This window comes from Medicago sativa, chromosome 2, assembly GCF_051527215.1.
Source record: "Medicago sativa cultivar Bolivia chromosome 2, Bolivia_mono, whole genome shotgun sequence".
Classification (NCBI taxonomy): Eukaryota; Viridiplantae; Streptophyta; class Magnoliopsida; order Fabales; family Fabaceae; genus Medicago; species Medicago sativa.
The window spans coordinates 46,321,375-46,337,982 of NC_140750.1; positions in this window are offsets into that span (position 1 = coordinate 46,321,375).

A 16,608-nucleotide genomic window follows, 5' to 3' on the forward strand; every position below is an offset into this window, starting at 1 on the left:
GGTTTTGTTGTCAACGAAGAAGAACCTTCCTTCCTTGTTTATTTTTTATTTTTTTATACCCCTTTCTTTTGCTTGTGTGATATGGATAACAAGAAAAAAAAATTATCAGACCAGCTTGTTTTAAATTATCGCTTTTTTTAAAAATAAAATAAAAAGGACCCAAGTCCAAAACGACAAACTACGAAACAAGAAAAAGTAAATCAAAGGATAAAAAACGTAGAGGAATCATAAAAATCAAGGAACTAATATAAGCCGGACGTTGCTCATAGAAGTGGATCAATTGTTGCAACACAAAGTTATTAAATCAGCTGCATATTTTAGTATTCTCTAATTATTGAAGTTAATGATCAAGAGGGGTCGAGGTTTTGGACAGGTTTAGGTGTCTGCTCTGGTGGTTCGTGAGTTGAGGGGTGCCTCCATGACCTGTGTTGGGAGTCTTGTGGGCCAATCGCTTTTGATTCGAGGTCGGGAGCAAGTCTTGTGACTCAGGTCCTTCTAGGTTGTTGTGATGTCTCCTCCGATAGGCCGGAACTTGAGTGGTGGTCGAAGCTGAGCGTCTTGAAGCAAAATCATCATTGGGTGCTTGATTGTCCACTGTTGGTGGTGTGGTTCTTTGATGAGCTTCTGTTAGGGGTTACGGCTGTTTGAGGGTGCTAGTGGTTTTTCTTTGGGGTTTTATATTGGTATAATACTTGGGATTTAATCCCCTTATATATATAATATATTTTGCCATTCAAAAAAAAAAACAAATGATCAAGAAAAATACAATTGTGTCTTTTGTAAAAAAAAACATATTTAGATGAGAGATAAAATAATTGTCAAAAGCTCCCTTTATCATTGAAGTGATTTGACATTCTCCAACTCAAATTTGGATTAAGTGCAACACAAATGGGCTTCATTTGGTAATCCAAGGAACTCTTCGTGTGAAGGTATATTCAAAAATCAGAAAGCAAGTCATATTGGTTGTTTTTCTAAACCTTTGGGAATTACCACTTCTCATCAAGCTGGAATTTGTGGTGCATTAAGAGCAATAGAAATTGCTTACTACAATAACTAGTCAAATCTTTGGCTAGACACAAATTCAACTTTGGTTGCCAAGGCTTTTAAATCTCAAAATCAGATTCCTTAGCAACTGAGAAACATATGGAACATTAATGTTTTTTTTTTTTTTTTTTTTTTTATAAACAAGATTTTACTAAATTGAGTATAAGGGGTACTCAAAGCCCATTATAGTAAGTGAAAAAATAACATGTTTTGAAGACATACAATGGGGTTCATGCACCAATCCGAGAAAACAATTTTTATTACACCCCTCCCCACATATGAACCAAGACTACGATAGACGATTTATGTGATCGACCATATCTGTCAGTTTTGTTCAAACAATAGCTACCATATCTGTTCAAACCGTGCCATGATTTAATACAACCACGCTACGATTGAACAAGTACACATGACTGTTGGCACAAGTTGGCAAAACCGTGACATGATTTCACCCATGTGTGACGCAATTTTGAACGTATCATCAAGATCAATTTTTGTGTCAAATTTTCAAGAGATGTCATTACAAGAAGGATAAAAAAGCTTTCTCTCTTGTTTTCTTTTAGGATTCATTGTGGCTTTGTGTGTCTTGAAAAATTAGTTGAAATTAGGGTTTGTTCTTTCTGAGCTTTGGATTTATTTTCTTGTATCCTCTTTCTATCACTCATTTTTTTAATGGATCTGAGAGCTTCTCTCTCTCCTCCAAACATAAGACATATTAGTTCGAACTAGATAAACAAATATTGGTGCGTTGGTGTTCTCTACTCATTTATCTTTGCTGCTTTTGTTATGCTTGTGGTTTTGCTATGTTTTAGATACTATGTACAATGTTGGTGGTGGTGTTGCTTGAAACTACTTTAATTTTTGTTGTTACTTCCTTTTACTCCACACATCTAAGCTTAATAATGTGATTTAAGTTTGAATTCACAACAACCATGTTTCCCTCGGGTGGTAATCTTGTCATGTGTTTCTGTTCCATTATAGAAATATAATATGCCATCCGTTGCACAAGAGTTATATTCAAACTACTTCATTCTGCCTCTAGAGCACACCAGAGTAAATTTAGAGCGCAATCCGCCTGACCATTACGCAGTGCAGCGCACTGCATTTTTAAGGTATCATATTTTGAATAACATAAGGAATACAACTGTCAACTTGGAGGAGAAAAACTAAAGAATCAACTCTTGAAAAGAAGATAAGAGGATTCAATTATTATGCTCCCTCAATTCCATAACAATTGTCTCGTTTGCAAACACAATTATCCAAAGAATAGTGTCCACTTTCAATTTCCAAAATAAATAATTTTAATTGTTTTTCTTCAATTGTACTATCTACTAATTAATAACAATGTATAACTTTTAATTTTTTTTCACTCTACACATATGATAATGAAAATGTACAAACGGTTGTCCAAGATAATATAGTAAAATTACTCTTTCTTTTTTTATAAAGAAAATGCTAATTTTTTTATAAAGAAAATGCTAATGAGTGTTTTAAGAAATTGGTTAAACAAAACTTTTTAGTAGTTTTAAAAATGTTGTTTATAATATTTCCTCTGTCTTACAATCATTGTCTTTTTAGTATTTTTTCTTTTTCTCAAAATAATTATCACTTTACAATACAAATGCAGCATTTATTATTTTTTTTCACTATTATATCTTTATTTATTGAATTTCATCCAACTTAATGAAAAATGCTCTTCTCCCAACAAAAAACACTCCCTCCAAACTGAATGGACGAAAGTACCCCTGCATGACTTAACTCACGTTGCGTGAGTTAAGCCACGTACCTTTAGCCGGTGGCGTGAGTTAACTCATGCACCTTTGGACGGTTGCGTGACTTAACTCACGCACCTTTCTGCACCACATAAAACACATTTTTTGGACAGTGGTTAGATGGTAAAACTTGTTTTTTTACATGTTTTTGACTCACACCATCATCTCTCATTCTCTCCTCCTCTTCCTTCCACAACAACAATGTTTTCCATCGTTGGTCATTCATAGAAAGAGACCTCTTTGAAAATTTCAGGGAATGTATGAACGGTCAATGGAGATGGCAACACACTGCAAAGAAGTGCGGTTTGTTTGGGTGCAAGGTTAGCATTCAAGGACTCTTTCGCCTTATACAAGAAACATACCTTGCCACAGCACCCCCCCCCCCCCCCCCCCCCCACGATTTTGCTTAACACCATCACCTCCATATCCTTCTTAAGTAGATGTAGTTTTACCTCAATCCCCCTTTCGTTGACAAGAAACTTACCTTATTGTAAATGTATCGATATAATAATAAAATGAAATTTTATGTGTATCAATTTTGTTCTTTTATTTATTTTTGTTTATATTTGCATTTATTTATTTTATGATTTTGGCATCTAAATAATATAATGTCTTCGAAAACTAATTAAACCTAGTGAAAATTCAAATAAAACTGTGTATTGAATAAATTTGAATAAAGTGGCACAAGTACTCAAAACCAATTAAAAAAAGGCTTAATAGCAGTTTTGGTCCTCTATGTTTCAAGAAGTTGCGATTTTGACCCCTAACAAAATAAAATACAAAAATGTCTTCTAAGTGTTGCCCCTTTTGCAGTTTTGGACCCCCAGGCCAATTTTAACCAAGTCAATGCACACGTGGACGCCACATGTGTAATTTTTTTAATTAAAAATAATACATTTTTTTATTTTTTTAATAATTAAAAATAAAAGAATTACACATGTGGCGTCCACGTCAACTTTGACTTGGTCAAAATTGACCTGGGGGGCCAAAACTGCAAAAGGGGCAATACTTAGGGGGCGGTTTTGTATTTTATTTTGTTAGGGGGCCAAAATCGCAACTTTTTGAAACATAGGAGGACAAAACTGCTATTAAGCCTTAAAAAAATACACGATTTTATTTAGTTTTAATTTCATATATATATTCTCCCTAAATATATGTGCTATCATAATGATGTTGGATTTAAATTTAATTTTTGGAAGTTTGCTAAAAAAGTTGGTATTGAAGTGTCGTATGCTTCGGGTAGAGATTTGCAACTTTCTTCGAATCCTTTCATATTAGTATGGACGTAATTTTAACCAAGTCAATGCACAGACCTTAAACGACTAATATTGTTACTCGGAGGGAGTACAAAACTTATAGTGTCATTTTTAGGATATTTGTTACTAACATTTTGGTATCATCTTTTGATAACATGTGTGACATAGTCAACTAGTAAAAATTTATTGTGAAACTCAAGGAGTAACATGACCGACATTTAGCTGTACTTGTAAACAATTAATGTCTCCATGCTGTTACAGGATTGGAATCGACTGAAGCAAATATGGTGCAGCCAATTAACAATGTAAGTTGTACTTGTCCAATACTAACACTACTTCTACAAACTACAAAGGACGAAAGCCAAAAGCTGGAAAGCCGCATGCATGCATGCATGCAATTGAATGCAAGTAAGCTAGGCCAGCCTGTGACACTGACAAATGACAATGAAGAATATTTTAAAGTAGAGACAGAGAAAAACAAAAGACGTTTTGCCAAAAGAAGGAAAAACAAGGGGCGCTCAGCCCATATTGTTGGTTGCACGATCCTCTATACTCCACATTGATGTTACAAACTACCACTAGGTATAGAACCCGTGTGTTGCACGGGCTTGTTAGATTGTTCATACTTTGTTAATAGTTTCACAATAGATTTTTAATAATAGTAAAATTTGATTGACACAAAATTTAATATATTTATAACGAAGCTAATTTTTTTTTGTAAATAATAAGATAGCATAGGTTAGGGGGAAATGTAAATGAAATCAATTCTATTAAGCTATTAATAACATGACTTGTCAACATGCCAAATAAAATTCAGAGATTTGATGTAATAAGGAAAAAAACTAAAATTGACCAAAACACTTTTGATGCATTTTATTTACATTATTGAACTATCTTACAAATATTTGACCATGAATCAAATGGTTGGAAATATGAAGAATATTTTATAAATTTGTTCTCTCCTTCACTAAGCTCTCAGACTATGAAGTCTTAACCTCAACTTTTCATTTTATTCTTTCCTTTGCATCGTCTTGTAGACTGCAAGTGGGCAGGTAAAGCCAAAATAAAGAGAAGCACACATTATATTTTGGGGTTTTTTCTAAATTAAGGGTAATGTATTTTGGGTTTTTCTTACAATTAGTTATCGTTTTCATCTCAAAAACATTTAAGTTTCTTTATCTCTCTTTCTTTATCGTTTTCATATTTATCATTAGGGATAAATTACCCCCAACCCCAATTCATGTAGGGGTAGTGTAGGCCTCACCTTTATTTTGGTGGTTTCCTCAATTGCATTGTGTATAATAATTTTGCGTACATAAGATATTTACTTTAAAGTCAAAAAAGTTACAAAAATTACAACCAAACTAACCATATTTTGTAACCTAACATAATCTTCTTTAAATGTGTTTCCCAGTCTGTACTCCACATCAGTGTCTCCGTAAGAAATCTAACCTCCTTGATATACTTGAGAATATAGATTCATTTAGGCTACCCCTCAATCAATTGATGTGAAGAAACCAAAATCTTTGTTAATTAAGATACAAATAGATATGTAGAGTTAATGGAATGTGTGCATTGCAGAAACCAAAATTATATACTTCTCACGTAGAATAAACTATAGAAATGGATTAACAATATTATGGCTGAAAAAAAGAAGAAGAGATTTTAGGCAATCTGTATGAAGTACTAATAGACTGATGATATGAACAGAGTGGTTAGAACGGATGCAAATGTTATAGAAGCTGCCAAATTGGATATTGATTGACGTGGCAAAATTTTAAATAACATTATGAAATTAATATTGAAGGTCAGTTTCACGTGTAAAAATAGAAGTTGCTTAATGGGAATTCAAAATATTTTAATTCACGGTATAACTTTTGTGCTCTAAGAACTCAAACATTACACATTAAATTGATATAGTGGAGATAAATAATGAATTTTAGAATAAGAGAGAGTGGAGAATAAGAGAGAGTGAGAATAAGCTCTTTTAGAAGTATCACATAAACATGATGCTTGCATATGGTTAGCTCAAATTTCCTTTACAAAGATATATAAAACTCGGTGGGTAACATTAGACATGCTAAGATAAATCATAGAAAACTAAGATATCTATAAAAATAAGATACACACACAAACACAATATGTGTGCTACCAGCAAGTTAATAAATCAAACTACCATAAGACAATAACATGCAAGGTAATAATTTTGTGCACCATTATGCATATTCTCAAACACCATGATAAATATTTGAAAAATAAATTTTCAATATGTATAGCATCCTCACACCTCAAACTTTATTGCTCATCCAATTGAGCTCCAACTTTAGCAAATCTATAAAACTCTGCAACAGGTTCACAAAGACATCCGCCTCCAAAACACAATTTGAATGATAGGAATTTTCATATTCTAGCAGACCCTATCCCACATAATACGATTTAACAAATACTTTTAAATTACTATTAGAAGGTGGAAGTTACAAATAAAAACGTGGTTTTAATTGTAGTTATGTGGCTGTGTTTCTCAACCTCCAAGATTTCAAAAGTTAGGGGTTGTAGGACTAAAGCAAGAAGCCCATGGAGCAGTTAGAATAAGTTAGAGGAACTACTATTAAGTAATATAGATTGACAATACATTACATATTATTCTTGACGTTACATATATACAATTTCATTAAATAAATTTTCCTGGTTTTTAAAAGGACATTATAAATCGCAACATATTATTATATCAAAGCTTTAACTATTTTTTCTATCGATTCAACTTTGAGGATAGTAGTGGTTCATTAATTAGATAAAAATTGATATATAGTGGAGGATAACTCATGAATGTGAGAATTTTATTTTATTAAAATTAAGAGTATATTATATTATAGATAATAAAGATTTAAAAGATAATAGGAAGCTCTTTTAGAGTGTCACATCTTCACAAAGCTTGCAAGAGAATAACTCAAGTTTCCTTTACAAAGATGCAAGAAACATAAGAAACAGTAACAACTATTTAAAAGTTCAAAAGAGAGGCATGGTCCTAAAACAAAGATTTCACACCTCTTATTGAAATAAACCCATAATAACTTAGAATTTATCACTATTAGAAAACTCTCGAAGAAAATGAAGAAAATTTTGGTTTCATTGTATCTACTATGAAAACACATGAAACTTCTATCTATTTCTATCCATCAAATTTAGTTAAAATTTGACAACAAAATCATTAGAAAGAACCAATTGAATGAAGATCACGATAAAGAAATAATGGGGTAGATGAAATATTTAATGTAAAAATAAAGCATTACATATATATATAAAAAAAAATTCACCAGGGAATTTCTATAAGAAAAGGAATTGCAATTTTTGTGTAATTTGCTGACCAGTTTCTCTATAAAAAGTGTTGCACCTAGCAAAGGCAAAAAGAAAAGTCATTTTTGGTGAAGAATATATGTCTCTTCTCATGAAATTCTCATGAAAATGACTATTTTAAAGGATGGATAAAAATTTGTCTCCTTCGTTCTCCTCCAAAACCTCCTCACCCTTTAGAGATGAGTAATAATCATTTTTCTGAGAGAAGATGAGTAATAATCATGTTTTTGCATGTCCGTGCAATGGTTATTATAGTAGAAATTTAGTGTTGGTTAACTAAATAAGGTGACTGAAAGGATAAAAACAATAATTAAGAAATTTTAATAACGTAATCAAAATGAACCTAATCAATTGAAAAAAATGAATAAAAATTGCATAATAGTTAATTATGTATTATATAAGATGTAAAAGACGAAAGATTCCTTCATCATTGAATAACAAAGAATATACAATAACTTTAGAACAAATGGATAAAAAAAACTTTAGCACAAATAAACAACCAAAGATGGTAGTAGCAATAGCACCATGGTGGAAAAACTTTGAGATTTAGTATAATTGTAAAAATGGGTAGAAATGATAAAAAGGAAAAATTTGAAAAAAAAATTAATTAAGAAATTTTAATCACATAATCAAAATGAAACTAATCAATTGAAAAAGATGAATAAAAAGGATAATAGTTAATTATGTATTATATAAGATGTAAGAGACGAAAGATTCCTTCATCATGGGATAACAAAGAATATACAATAACTTTAGAACAAATGGATAAAATACAATAACTTTAGAACAAATGGATAAAAAAAAAAAACTTTAGCACAAATAAACAACCAAAGATGGTAGTAGCAATAGCACCATGGTGGAAAAACTCTAAGATTTAGTATAATTGTAAAAATGGGTAGAAATGAGTTGAAAATGAATGTGGAGTAAGTGGTGGTTATAAAGGGTGAGAGTGAATGTGAAAAATCATGCATTAATTTTTTTTCAATTTGTAGGTTATAAATAAAAAGCAATGAGTAGTGGAAGAAGTTACATTGTGAATTGAAAAGGTGCTCTATTTAAAATGTTATGTGCAAATGAAAGGTGTGGAAACGTTCATAAAATTAAAGAATTTGGATATTAAAGAAGAATCTACCGTGGAAAGGTGGTAAGGTTTTTAGAGAGAGATAATAGCAAGGTTTCAATGCAATAGAGAATAGGCAATTGGAGCTTTTCTAGATATGCCACATCAGCACAATACTTGCATAAGAACAATGCAAGCTTAGATTACAAAAGATATATAGATATGGGTTATGTTACAAGACACCCTTTGGTGGTGTCTTTTATCAAGCAACACCTTAAGGTGTGATTTTCACTTTTTAGTTATAACTTTGCTAAAAGACACCTTCATAAAAGTAAGTTGGTGTCTTTTCGCAAAAGCTCATAGAGTAACTTGATAAAAGACACCTTCACAAAAGGTGTCTTCTATCATAACCCTATAGATATATAGATAGATAGATACGTTGCAAAATATAAACAAAATTAAATCAAACAAAATTTATGTAAGATTATTAGAACGCCTTATTTAATAACTCATCAATAATTTGAATTGGTTGAAAAGAAAATTACTCATACTATTTTATTTATTTTTTTCATATGCATTATTCTTACTTTTCAGGAATTTTACCCAAGTCCATCTACTGTAATCATCAACAATAACTAATCCATATTTACTTCCATATAAGGATGCAGTGCTAACTGGTCCAAATAAATCAATATGAAGTAATTCCAAGGGTCTGGAGGTTGAGACAATGTCTTTTGTTTTAAAAGATGATTTCACAATCTTCCCTTTCTGGCATGCACCACAAAGTGCATCTGAATGATAGTCAATGTCAGGTAGGCCTTTGACAAGTTGTAGCTTACTAAGCTTAGAGATTAATCTCTAGTTAGCATGTCCAAACCTTCTGTGCGACATCCATTTCTTATCATTCACTGATAGAAGACAGATTACCTTCTGATCAACCAGTTCAGAGAAGTTGATTTTATAGACATTTTCAATTCTCTTTCCTTTAAATACTATGGACTTGTCATCTTTGTTGATTACTGTGCAATTGGTCTTTTCAAACATCACATCATAACCATTATCACAAAACTGACTGATACTCAAAAGGTTATGTTCAAGACCATCTACCAACCACACATTATTAATTGAGATAGAGGAGTTACCAATAGTTCCTGTACCAATGATCTTTCCAGATTGGTTGCCTCCAAACTTCACTTTTCCTCCTTCTTTCATTGTGAAGGTGAGAAACATAAACTTCTCTCCTGTCACATGCCTTGAGAACCCGCTGTCTAGGTACCATGATTTTTGCTTTTCCTTTACTCTTAGACATATCTGCAACATTGAAAATTTCAGATTTAGGTACCCATTGTTTTATGGGTCCTTTGAGGTTAGTACTGGAAGTTTTACTCTTCACTTCTTGTACCTTGTGCTGTAAGTTTGACAGCTTCTATTTAATCACCACCTTCGGTTTAACACCTTTTGGTTTTGATTCACCAGAAGCAATAACTGTCTTGTTCTTCTGAACTTTAGACCTTAAGATACCCGGATCTGATTTCAACAGACACTGAGGAACAAGTTCTGATCTCTTCAGAATCTTGATCTTTGAAGTCTTAGAATCAGAGTTTGTCATTGCCTTAGGCTTAGTGTTCTTTGACTTTGAAATATTCTTAGTCTTAGAGCAAGAAACTTCAGGTTCTGACTGAACTACAGTTACACACTTAGCACATTCAGGCACAAAGAAGGTTTTCAATCCTTCCTTGATGCATTCACAACATGCTTTAAGACTGATTTCATTAGGTTTCCTTTCTGAGAATTCAATCCATTTACCATTGTTTCTGTAAATGCTATAAATCATTGAAGCAACTTTGCTTCTGTCAATGCCAGATATAATAAAATCTTCAAGAGTAATTTCATGTTTACTTAAAATCTTCATAAGTTTTACAAATGAAGTCAAAGCCTCTAAGTCCTTCTTCAGAAGCTTTCAGATCTAATAGAGTTAATTATTGTTATTTCATAAATCAACATATCTTTCTTTTAAATCTTTCAACTCATTGGTTCTAAGTTCAAAGTGTGTAAGGAGTTCTTTAAGAGACTCAATAAGTTCTTCTCTGGGAATTTTAGAGTATACCTCATTTTCATTTTCTAATTCTGAGTCAGGTTCAACTTCTGATGTCAATGTAGCCACTAACCCTCTAGCTACATTTGCTTCATCTTCTGCTTCTTCCTTTTCAGACCCAAATTCACTATCTAAATCTTTCCAGGTTGCCATTAAACTCTTCTTAATCTGCTTCTTGAACTTCCTTGAGTTGAAGTTTGATTTCTTTGACTTGTCCTTTGATTTCTCCTTCTGAAGATCAGGGCAATCAACAATGAAATGTCCAGGCTTCTTACAGTTGAATCATCCCTTCTGATCTTCTTTCTTAGAGCTCTTGTAACCACCTCTCTTACTCAGAAACTTCCTATTCTTCTATGCCAGATACTCAAGCTTGTTAGAGAGCATAACCATCTTCTCAATAGGATCTTCATCAGAATCTCCATCAGGTGATTCTTCTTCAAATTCAACAACTTTAAGAGCTTTTGTTAACTTCCCTTTAGATGGAAGAGCAATTACTCTTCTTAGCAGGCTCATGTTCATTTAGACTTATCTCATGAACCTTGAGAGAACCGTGAAGATCTTCAACACTTAAAGTGTTTAAATCTTTAGCTTCCTCAATAGCAGTAACCTTAGGTCTCCATCTAGCTGGTAAGCTTCTTAGTATCTTGCTCACATGATCAAAAGCAACATAACTTTTCTTCAGTATTTGTAATCCAGAGACTAGGGTTTGAAACCTTGAGTACATTTCCTCAATAGTTTCATCATCCTTCATATTGAACAACTCATACTGATGAACAAGCATAAGAGTTTTTGCTTCTCTGACTTTCTTGCCGCCTTCATAGTTTGCACAAAGAGAAGCAAACATTGCCTTTGTAGTAGACTTATCACTCATTTTCATATACTCTGCTTTAGGTATAGCAGTGACAAGTGCTTCTCTGATCATGTGATGCTTCTTGTAGAGTTTCTTTTGAGCAAGAGTATGTTTCCTTCTATCAATAGCAGCTCCTTTTTCATCAAGGACTAAGTCACCAACACCATCTTCTAGAATGTCCCATAGTTCTTCATCTAAGCCCATGACATAGCTGTAGAAGTTTGGTTTTCCACCAAGAAAATTCTTCAGGATCTCCATTGAACTTAGAAAGTTTACCAGAGTCAGCTTTCTTGTTGTTTCCATAATCATATGGAACAACATTGTTGTTCCCAGATCCATAAGTGAAGTCTTCACCAAACATGTTTTTCTCAGATCTTTTTCTGTTACACTGTTAAGTGTTGAAATAACAGACCAAGGCTCTGATACCAATTGAAGGTGAGAAAAACACAAGAAGGGGGGGTTGAATTGTGTTAACTTTTTCTTCGTTTTCTCCTAAGCTAAAATTACTGATCAAAAGCAGATAGAGTTCCACTTATGAAGTAAGGTTTAGGATCTAAATGCAACGGATAAAATAGAGAGAGAGAGAGAGAGAGAGAGAGAGAGAGAAAGAGAGAGAAGAAAGACACAAAGCAATTATACAGGTTCCCTCCACAAACCGGAAGTAGTCTTGTCCCCCTTGTAGTTCCAAAAAAGAGTTCACTAAAATGTAATATCTGATTACAATTGCTCACTGCTAAAACTAGCAAGAGACTTCAAACTACTCAAGCACTACTGCAAGAGATTTCCTATGCTCCTGAACACAATCAAGAGACTTCATATGCTCAATCACAACTGCAAGATACTTCTATTCAAACAGAATTACAAAGAAAAATGTTTGAGGTTGAACACTTGATATACAATCAGTGGTGTTCACAATACAAATCAGATACAGACTCTTAAGACTCTAGAATTTCTAAGATATGAAAGTTGTTAAGAAATTCTAAGTGAACTTTTGATGCAGAACAATTTTGACAGAGCTTTGGCACTTGTAAATTGTTGTTGAGTCCTTTCCATTCTCTAAGTCTTCACTCCTTTATATATAGGTGTGAAAGAGACGTGAAATTGCCAGCATATCAAAAAAGAGTCGTTTGAAGCTTTGATCAATCACCAATGATCTTTTGCCTGATATGGTTATTGTCTTATGAAGGATAAATTTCAAATCCATTCAAAGTATGAAGGAACATCGTTGCAGACATAGCTGTTATTCTTGTCCTGTAGCAGAGACAAAAACAGAGTAGTGGAGGTAGTGGTTGTACATTTTGTACAATCATACTTTGTCAACGTTCTTCAAAGAACAAGCATCCAATGCCTTCAAATCCTTTTAAAATAGTCGTTGCTTCACTCTCCTGGTCTTCTGCAATGCTAGGCGTGATTAAATCCTTTGAACAACCTTTGAAGCTTTAAGTCTCTCATCTTCTGATGAACTTCAGCTTCTGGTGATGTTGCTTCTTATGGGTGCTTCTGATGAACATGTTTCTGATGATGACGTCATCACTTCAGGAGCACTTTTCTTCAGATGCTTTAAGCTTCATTCTTGTTGATTCCTTTGCTCTCCTTTGTTCCTTCAGAACCTTATAAGATACCAATTTTTTTGTCTATGGTCATATACACTTGAACAAATATTAGCATATCCAATTGACAATTTTTAATACCTTGTTATCATCAAAACTCTAAAGGGTAATGTTAAACACATTTTGTTCCAACAAGGCGCGCCCCCGGGTCAGTAAGCCCTCGTGAATGGATGTTAAACGCTTAATAGAATATTGGCGGGCCAGATATAAAGGGCATATGGGTAATTATAAACATGATTGTTATCACGGAAAAGGTTTCGTTAGATCGCATGACATTCTTGTCACTTGGATGACAACGATGTATTGCTAGATATTTATTTTTGTTTATAATATGATTTAATATTATTACCAATGTGACAGAAACCTATATGGTAACACACATATGACAAATAAAGGAAAGAAAATAAATAAATAAGACTTATCTATAAACTAATAAGTAAGGAACTTTTCGTAATTAAGTTAATGAATATGATTTATTAATTAAATTACTAAACGCATTACATCGTAATATACTGTACATATTAATTGGAAAGTAGTACACCATAGGCTATGGTGCATACCCTAGTTAACACAAATCCTAAACTTAAAATCGTAAACCCTAGTTCTTTGAACCTTTGATTGCTTGGCTAACATTGGGAACTAGAGGAGATATGTTATTGTGGATGCTTAGAGGAACTGCTACGTTGCTTTGTTATGATCGAAATCGTTTATGTACTTCAACAGGTAAAAAATACTTTCACTAATTCATGTCAAATTCGTGATGATCCCTGGAAAGGAAATAAAAAAAATAAATTTCCATTGTCTTTCAAATCATGATTTCCCTTCACAAAAGTCCCTCTCACCACCTCGATAGATCGTTGATCCCACGAGGAAGAGACACCAGACCAACAATTAATGAAAGGGAGAAGGTCAATAAACCACTTCTACAACACGTTATCTAGTTGAGAGAAATGATATCCTCCATAGCAGAATTTCAAGCCCTTGAATTATAAAACCAAAACCTTTCACCGAAAAACTTCTTAGACGCACCTGTAAAAGGTCTGAGATTCACACCATTCGTCGTGGGTCAACGTGCCCCATGGGACGGGGGAACTGGGAACCTCAAAGGATTTTCCATAACATGATCGCCAAACCCAATGAGGTCAGAGCATTAAACCCCAATGGAGATTTTGTTCTCAAATACGAGTTCCTCATGAAAGCTTTTATCAAGCTACAACCTGACTCCCTCAACCTATAGCTTGAGGGAAACTATTCTGGACAGGGCCAATGCCTATTCTGTTTAGACTCGAGTCTGACCCAAAACCCGGGAGCAGAGGACACCATACGATGGACACACCGTAAATCCCACTAGATAATTGTCCGGACCATAATATCTTGATCGTTTTGTCCGAATCCAACGCAAGAGGACCACCCAGATGGCCATGCCTGTCCCTTGGGGGATAGCTGTCTAGTTGAAGGCTTGCCAACCAAATCTCTACTTATCCACTATATATACCCATGCTTAACATTAAGTCAGGTATCATACTTCTTACCTTATTTTTAGCTTTACTAACTTCGGCGTTGGAGCACGTGCAGGTACACCATCCACCTTTGGTGGAGAAGGACTCAAGGCGGCCCATGGCGGACGAGGTAAGCTCAATCCCACTACACAACGGATCTCAACCCAATTAACCATCTTCTGAGGTCCAACCTAACCAATATGCATATACGTGTGATACTTCTTTATATTGTGATATGATTATTTGTTTAGGTGTTTGTTTTGACTTGGTGCTTCTTAAAGTTTTTTTATTTATAATTTCAAAGGTGAGAAAATTCCACCAAATGTTCTAAAGATCAAACACAAATTTAGGAGGAACTTACTATTCAAGACATTCAATTCTTAGTTTTCCATCATAAAAAGAGGAGTATGTATGTGCATAGGCTCTTAAATCTAGTTTAGATTAAACTTGGTTTTGATTATATGACAAAACTAGGACTTTAGATTTGATGTAACTGTGTGTCCCTTGAAAATCACTTTACTATCTTTAAGAAATCTCAAAAATCATGTTTTTGAAAGTTCTTGTTTGTGTGAATCGATTCATTCTTAGAGTAATAAATCAATTCATTATGTGTTAAAATGACTTATATCTTATCTTTCCTATGAATTAATTCATACCTGCTCTTGGTTGTCATGTGAATCAATGCATTCAATGTTTTTAAAGAGAATGAACTATTTGTCAATGTGAATCGATTCATACCCTTAAGAGTGAATCGATTCAATCCCCGTTTTAATAAATAATGTTTTTTTAAATGACTGAATCCATTCATACTACTCTCTCCGTTTCAAAATGAGTGTCACTTTAGCCAAAAATATTTGTTCCAAAATGAATGTCACTTTACATTTTCAATACAACTTTAATTTTTTTTCTTCCAACTTTACCCTCAATAAATACTTCAACTTTTCTCTCACAATTTTCGATGCAACTTTAATTTTGTCTTTTCCTTATAAAGTAAAGGCAGTTTAGTAAAAGTGTTATATCTAATGATTATTTCATTCAATTTCTTAATTTGTGTGTCAAAGCCTAAAGCGACACTCATTTTGAAATGGATGGAGTATTTTTCTATGAATATGTGAATAGATTCACACATGTTTTTCAGCATTTCAACATGTTTATTCCATCTATTTAAAAAAATTATATATATCATAAATCTATTTTTTCAAAGTATACAACTTTGTCATTCTTTTCTCTCAAACACTCATCTCTTTCGTATTTTTGAACTCTTTAATAAATTGATCCTTAATTCATAATAGTGTATTTTGACGCTTAAAAATTCATACTTACTTCATCTTTAGTTAAAAAAATAAATTCTTATAATATTCTCAATATCTACATAAACTCATTCAAAAATCTTAAATGTACACATAAATTGTCTTAAAAATAAAACAAAAAAATACTAACTAAAAACATTTAAATGACCATTGTTTAAGAAAATATATTTTTTATATGAAGTAAAAACTTATTTAACCCAAACGTTTTATATGTTTTCTTTAGTTATTGAAATTGTAGAGGTAGAAAATAAAATAGAAGATTCAGAACCGTAAACGTTTAAGGGAGAAAGTGACTAGGTCGTTGGAAGAGGTTAATAAAAGGTCTCTTAATGAATCATCATCTTCAGCTTCAGTGAGCAATGATTGGAAGCATTGGGCTGTTTTAAATGGTAGTGAAGAGACAAAGGCGACTGATGTTCAAGACCTTGGAAAAAGTATAGGTGTGTCTTTTGAAGGGAACAATCATAACAAATTCAGTGCTCTTTCAAGAATGAAAAAAGTTGAATTGGGGCCTGTGTTGACGCCAGTGTTAGATGGGGGAGATGAGGAAAGTGGGAGATGTTAGGAAAGAAAGAATGGTGTGGGGAGCTGGGCGTGGTCTGTGTGTATGATGAAATTGGTTTCGTGGAATGTGCGGGGGCTCGGTGGGTTGGAGAAGAGAAAGGAATTAAGGAAACTGGTGGATGAAAAGAAACCTTTTATTTTATGCTTACAAGAAACAAAAATAGCGGTGTGTGATGAATTTTTATGCACGTCGG